Consider the following 7,196-nt stretch of genomic DNA (forward strand, 5'->3'; position numbering starts at 1 on the left):
GCAAATTTTGGGTTGCTTGTCTTCTAAAAAATTTCATAAGAAAACATGTACTTCTGAGAATTGCAGACTAATTTCGACATGAATTGTCTATGTAAACTATAAGTCTATAATCATATATTATGCATGATTTGGATAACCATCTAAATAGTTACAGATTGATTTGAGGAATCCTCTGAGGCTCATCACATTGCTCTCTTTGGTATCCATGTTGGAATGGCCGTTGGATTTTTTAAGCCAAACACATTTTTCAGCAGCAGGGACTGTTTTCAAGAGAAAAGTGAGGGTGAACATATCCAATGGTGAGCTCTTGATTTTCAGCTAATTGTACTTTATGATAGGAATATGTTGCTTTAAAATGACCATCACCAGAGTCATGGATGACAGCTTCCTCTTCTCCAAAACAAGTTAATTTAAATAAACTTATTAATTAAAGTAATTATTTAAATTAATAAAACTAATTAAATTAATAAACTAATTTAAATAAATTAATATATTAATTAATTATCTCTGCCTTACTCTTTTTAAAAAAAAATAATTTATTGTCAAATTGGTTTCCATACAATACCCAGTGCTCATCCCAACAGGTGCCGTCCTCAATGCCCATCACCCACTTTTCCTTCTCCCCCCACCCCCCCATCAATCCTCAGTTTGTTCTCAGTTTTTAAGAGTCTCTTATGGTTTGCCTCCTTCCCTCTCTGTAACTCCCCCCACCCCCGCAGTTTCCTTCCCCCTGGTTTTCTGTTAAATTTCTCATGATCCACATATGAGTGAAAACATATGGTATCTATCTTTCTCTTCCTGACTTACTTCACTTAGCATAATACTCTCCAGTTCCAACCATGTTGCTACAAATGGCCAGATTTCATTCTTTCTCATTGCCACATAGTATTCCATTGTGTATATAAACCACAATTTCTTTATCCATTCGTCAGTTGATGGACATTTAGGCTCTTTCCATAATTTGGCTATTGTTGAAAGTGCTGCTGTAAACATTGGGGTACAAGTGCCCCTATGCATCAGCACTCCTGGATCCCTTGGGTACATTCCTAGCAGTGCTATTGCTGGATCATAGGGTAGATCTATTTTTAATTTTCTGAGGAACCTCCACACTGTTTTCCAGAGCGGCTGCACCAGTTTGCATTCCCACCAATAGTGGAAGAGTGTTCCCGTTTCTCCACATTCTCGCCAGCATCTATAGTCTCCTGATTTGTTCATTTTAGCCATTCCGACTGGCGTGAGGTGGTATCCCAGTGTGGTTTTGATTTGTATTTCCCTGATGAGGAGTGACCTTATACAAGGTTGTTAGTGACATGTTTTCAAAGCATATCACACCAAAATAATGTGACATTCATTCTTCCAAACAGCTTAAATTATTTAAGAATGGTATCAAAATTCCTTCTGCAAGGATTCTAGATCCTAGTTTCTGTTCTTGACCTATGTTGTAGATGAGTGAGAAGAGAACATGGCAGTGGTTAGCAGCCAAGACTCTGGAGCCGCACTGCCTAGGTTCCATCTCCTGGCTCTGCAGTTAACTTGCTATGTGACGTGGACAGGCTAACTCAACTTTTCTGAGTTGAGTGGATAATAACAGTATCCCCTTGTTGGGTTGTTTTAAAAGTGAAATGAGTCATTATTTAAAATGCCTAATGCAATTTTATATATATATATATACATATATACACACACACACACACATATATAATATATATGTATATAATATATATACAAAAATATATACTATATACAATAATACATATATTTGTAAAATATATACAAATAATACAATAATAATATACATGCAATATATAACATATATATTGTATTGATTAAGAAGCATTTGCTTTGAGGAGGCAGACCTAAGGCAACTATCCGTTCTGTTGCAGAATATTTAAAATGTTTGAGATGTCACTGGGGAAGGCTCCCAGCACTTGTGACTGTAATTCCTCTGGGTCTGGAAAAGCCATACTTTTTGTCCTTCTCCTACTTTCCTACTTTACTTGTGCTCTGACACCATGTATCATCCTTGATTCACATTAATGAGCACTTCTAAAACAATGTCGATGTTCAGACCATATTAAAAATAAGTAGTCATTTATTTGCTTTGAATGTTGGAGATTAGGATTCAGGTTAATTCAAACATCATTCCCTTCAAACACCATTCATACGATTTTAACATATCTAGATGATTTTCTTTTTTCTTGTGTTCTTACCAGTCCTTTAATAAGGTTCTAGCAAATAGGGAAGGCAAGCTAGAACTTTCCTTAGCTCACTCAACCATGACAGCAGCAATAAGATATTTGTTCAAACTAAAGATTGCAATGTTATCAATAATAACAATATAACTTAGTTCTCTGATTTATGAAGATGGTGACTTTGCAGATTTAGTGAAGTTTTTAAAGTACAAATTGATGCATTAGAGTAAGCTTTTAGCCTCAGTTTTTTATTTGTAAGGTCACAACATTCTGCATGAAGTAACGACGGATGGCAAGGTGGAGAGCAAGAAATGACTAAAAAAAAAAAAAAGACTGAGAACAGCAAATCAGTCACCAAAAACACTATATAATTAACACCTCCCTCCAAGGTATAGGGAACAATAAATAGGCATTAAAACTCACTAGTAATCTCAATGTAAAGAATATTGAAATTAAAAATACATTATTTTGCTTTTCCCTGGGGTTCTGGTTTGTGATGATCTTGTCACTAATACTCACTTCAGTCAAAGCCATTTATATCCACTACTGACAGATCACAAACCCAGTAAGGAAGGACCACATGTGGTGGCTTTCCTCGTGGTCTATGTCATGGAATGTTTTAATATGGTTTATTAAATTTCAATAGAGACAAGTTTTTCTGACAATTCAATAAGGCATAAACTCATCAAGAAGTAAAGGGAGCGGGTGGGGGACGCTTGGGGATTGTTCTCTTTCTAAACTATAAACATACCTCTCAGTATTTAAAAAAAATTTTTTTTAACGTTTTATTTATTTTTGAGACAGAGAGAGACAGAGCATGAACGGGGGAGGGGCAGAGAGAGAGGGAGACACAGAATCGGAAGCAGGCTCCAGGCTCTGAGCCATCAGCCCAGAGCCCGACGCGGGGCTCGAACTCACGGACCGCGAGATCGTGATCTGAGCTGAAGTCGGACGCTTAACTGACTGAGCCAGCCAGGCGCCCCCCTTTCAGTATTTTAATACTTAAAACTCCCTCACTCTGAGGACATAATTCTACTTCTCTCAATCATGTACACATGACCCAAAGGCGAGAAAAGAAAGAAATAAAAAAAAAAAGAACTTAAGTGCATTTCAAAGTTTATTGTTAGCTTTATGATAGAACGCAATGAAATCGAAGAAAATAGGAACTGTAGCTATATCTTACATAAATGGACAAATCTTACCTAAAAGCCCCAGCATACGGCCATGTATGTGAAATAGATCATTTTGACAGTCCTGAGTGCTTCATGGGCTCTAAATATTTTATGCCTTCCCCATTTGTTAATGCTTCCAGTCAAATACAGATATGAAGCGAAATATAGCAGGTTGACATTCTGGAAGTCAGACGCAGACGCATTTAATAGACTATAGATAGAGTAAGCCTGGCTTCTAAACTTAGGTTTGTTTCATTCACTTAGAATCTCAAAAAGTACTTGTAAACACAGCACTGTGCAATCTTGGAAAAGCATGCAGAATAGTGGATCCTGTAATTTTTGAAGCATACCTTCTAAAGGGCAGTTGTTTTTCACTTAAATGAAGCTGTCTAACCCCAGATAAGAAAAGCATTCGAGATTTCTAGTGTGCTTTAAATATTCAGAGTTCCTTCCAAAGATCACAGTATAGACATTTTCTCATGGCAAACATTAAAATTAGCAAATATAAATTCTACAAAAGAAAAAAGACTACATTACTTGAAAATCCTAAGATAACATTTGCTTTTTCAACAGGCAATGATAAGACAATGTATGCTCAAATGAGGAACTGGGCTCTCCTTGGCAAGAGAACCAAAGAGAGCAAGCAGACAGGAAAGATGCATTAAATGGAGCTTGAGGATTTTCTATGCATTTTAAAAATCCATATCGTATCGTATCCTTTATAACATTAAAAATTGATCTAGACTCTAGTTCAGGAGCGCTTCTTTACAAAAACTCAGATTCTTTTAACAATAGCCTTCTACATCTTCTGTCATTGATTTGCAGAGTTCCCTCTTCTAGCTCTGCTGTCCTTTCCCTTCGTTTTTTTCTGTCTGTTTTAAGAAGACCCTTAAGAATATCCATACTATTAAAAGAATTGAGTGAACTATAAGATGATATGTATTGTACAGTCTAAGTTGTATAAAAGGGATAGACACTGGCAGCTAGAAGACATTCTCTCAATTGTGCGTGGCTTTTTCTTTTTTCTTTTTTCTGCATTTTCCTTTTCTTAAAATTTTTAAATTTATTTTTTATGTAATCTGTACACCCAGGGTGGGGCTTGAACTCACAATTCTGAGATCAAGAGCTTCATGCTCTACCGAGCTCCTCTGCCATTTTCTAAAACTTCTAAAATGTGTCGGCATTGTTTTTATAATTCTAAAAGTAAACATCATTATAATCTTTTCACCCATTATCCACATATCTGAAACCTAAAGATGAAATTTTTTGTAATTTCAGCACTTCTTCATTTGGCAACATAACCCGACTTAACTTGGCAAGAAACTATATAGCTTTCATCCATCTTTTGAGAATTCTGATCTATTACTCTGCACAAATACTAATGTGTTGGATTATGGAGTTCTGTCTCAGACTCCACTGGGTTTTTATGAAATTTATAGTTGACGTATCATATTACATTTCTAAAACCTGAAGAGTTCTGAAAGACATCCCGCCCTGAGCATTTTAGATGAAGAATTGTGGACCTTTAATAAAGTAAAAAAAAAAATTCAACAAGATCTTTCATGAAGCCTAAATACTATATATGAGATGATCATGACCCAACGCCATTAAAAGCTCAGATATGGCCTACTAGATATTTTGTTCCATGATCAAACAGGTCATACCAAAGGAGATACCAACAACCATTCATTTTTAGTGTGTTGCAGTAAGTTTTATTTGCAATACGAACTCCTAGCTCCTTACCTTTGAAAGTCCTCAAGATTTTGAAAATGCTACAATTGGACATTATCTTATCTGACTATTACATACATGAGAATAACTTAGGAAGGCCGGACAAGCACTACTAGATCCTAAGTGCTAATGTTCAGAGAGGTAAATCATCTATCCTGCTAATAATCAGCAAAACTCAAACTGGCCAAGCTCTTCTGATTCCTGTGATAATGTGTTTTGTTTTTTTCCAGTCTACCATGCTGCCTCAAAACTTTGGACAAAGAAGTTTTTTTTTTTTTTTTAAGTTTCAGTTTTAAAAAAGAAATTTTCCTATCCTTTTAAGTAGATAATATGAGGTAGAGCAAACACTGAGTTCTAAGGTCAAACCAACAACAATGGAGTTCTGCCTCCCCCACTTAGGAGATCCTGACCTTGAATAAGTTACTGAACCTCTCGTCTCCAAAATGGAAATTATTACAGGAAACTTCACAAAATTTTAGTACATAGGCCGTTGGTGAATATATGGTTTGCATTAGCTTTGATTTTCCAAAATAATAACTCAGACAAAGCAAGTCTAATGAAATTTTATTTTAGATGACAATTTGGTTTTGTTTGTTTGTTTGTTTTTAGGCATCAAGTTTTTAAGGCTGGTTAGTCTTTGATAATTTTATATTTATTAAATTGAACTTCAAAGAATATCAGCAGTTTTGAGAAAAATAATCTTATTTTAAATATATGCCTGCATGGCTGGATCACTACACAACTCAGTCATTTAGTTACTAGTTGAGTTTTAAAAACTGCTTATTTTCTTCAACTGTCTTTCTCAGTAGACAAATTGCCATCCTCTCTGTGTTACACAAAATTTTTTGAGCATTAAGTATGATTTAAAAGTTGAGAAACTTTTATGTATGTACATATTCTATTATATAAACACATCCTATATATGAGACAAAGAGACAGAGGATGAGAGACAGAGAGACACAAACTGAGTTCACTGCATAATTTCCTAAAATGCTTTGGGTGTATTAACAAGTGAGGAAAGCATTTTACATATGCATTTTTTCCTTTATCAAATAAAGCCTCATGAATACATTGGACAACTTATTTAAAAGGGATAATTTGGGCTAAGTAAGAAGCAGTAATTCCTGGAGACAAAGACTGAGCAGGAGCTGACTGCCACCAAGAAGCATGGCACCAAAACAAGCATGTGGCCCGTTGGGTGCTGAAGCACAAGAAGAGGCATGATCAAGAGCACATCATCAACCACTGAGTTTCAGCGAGAGGCCCTAGAGAATGCCAATACCAATATCGAAGTGCTCAAGAACATGGGCTATGTCACCAAGGTCATGAGGTCTGCCCATGACAACACGGACATTGATAAAATTGAAGAGTTAACGCAGGACATCTGTGACCAGCAAGAACTTGCAAATACAGCTATTTAAAAACCTGTAGGGTTTGGAGAAGAATTTGGTAAGGATGAGCTCATGGTGGAATTAGAAGAACTAGAACAGGAGGAACTAGACAAGAATTTGCTGGACGTCGGTGGACCTTAAACGGTCCCTCTGCCAAATGTTCCCTCTATAACCTTACCATCAAAAACCACCAAAATAAAGGAAGAGGAAGAGGATGACATGAAGGAATTAAAGAACTGGGGTGGATCCGTTGCACTGGTCCACTGTGGGCTGGGCCCAGCCAGACTCTGGTGGCCTGTGCAGCGGGCGGGCGTGTGCATGTGCAGGGCAGGCAGGACATGGTGCAGACAGGTTCCATCACTTTTCAGTCTCCCTGCAAAGCAGTAGGGCTGCATCGCTGTTCACTCTCTGCTTAGTGTGGTCTGCACCCAGCTGGACTGGATGGGGAGTGAGGAGGAGGGAGCGAGGGGACGGGGTGGGTGGGAGGTGCCTGCTGTTTATAATGTTGAATTTCTGTGAAGTAAACTGTATTTGCAAATCCAACATGGAGCTTCTGGCTATGCCAACTTCGTGGCTGAACCTCAATGGAAAAGGTCAACTGTTTGCAGTTGAAATGATCTGAAATGTAGCCTCCATCCTTTTAAGTCAGTCGATTTGTCACACATCTCTCTGTGAGACTTGCATGGTGCTGGCAGAAAAGTCATTTTTTA

The 7,196-nt window shown here is 37.1% G+C and overlaps 1 pseudogene; it reads left to right on the top strand.

Annotated features, from left to right (window-relative positions):
- The first annotated feature begins 213 nt into the window (after positions 1-213).
- LOC115506055 lies at positions 214-6,873 on the top strand (annotated as a pseudogene).
- Positions 6,874-7,196: the final 323 nt, after the last annotated feature.

This window comes from Lynx canadensis, chromosome F2, assembly GCF_007474595.2.
Source record: "Lynx canadensis isolate LIC74 chromosome F2, mLynCan4.pri.v2, whole genome shotgun sequence".
Classification (NCBI taxonomy): Eukaryota; Metazoa; Chordata; class Mammalia; order Carnivora; family Felidae; genus Lynx; species Lynx canadensis.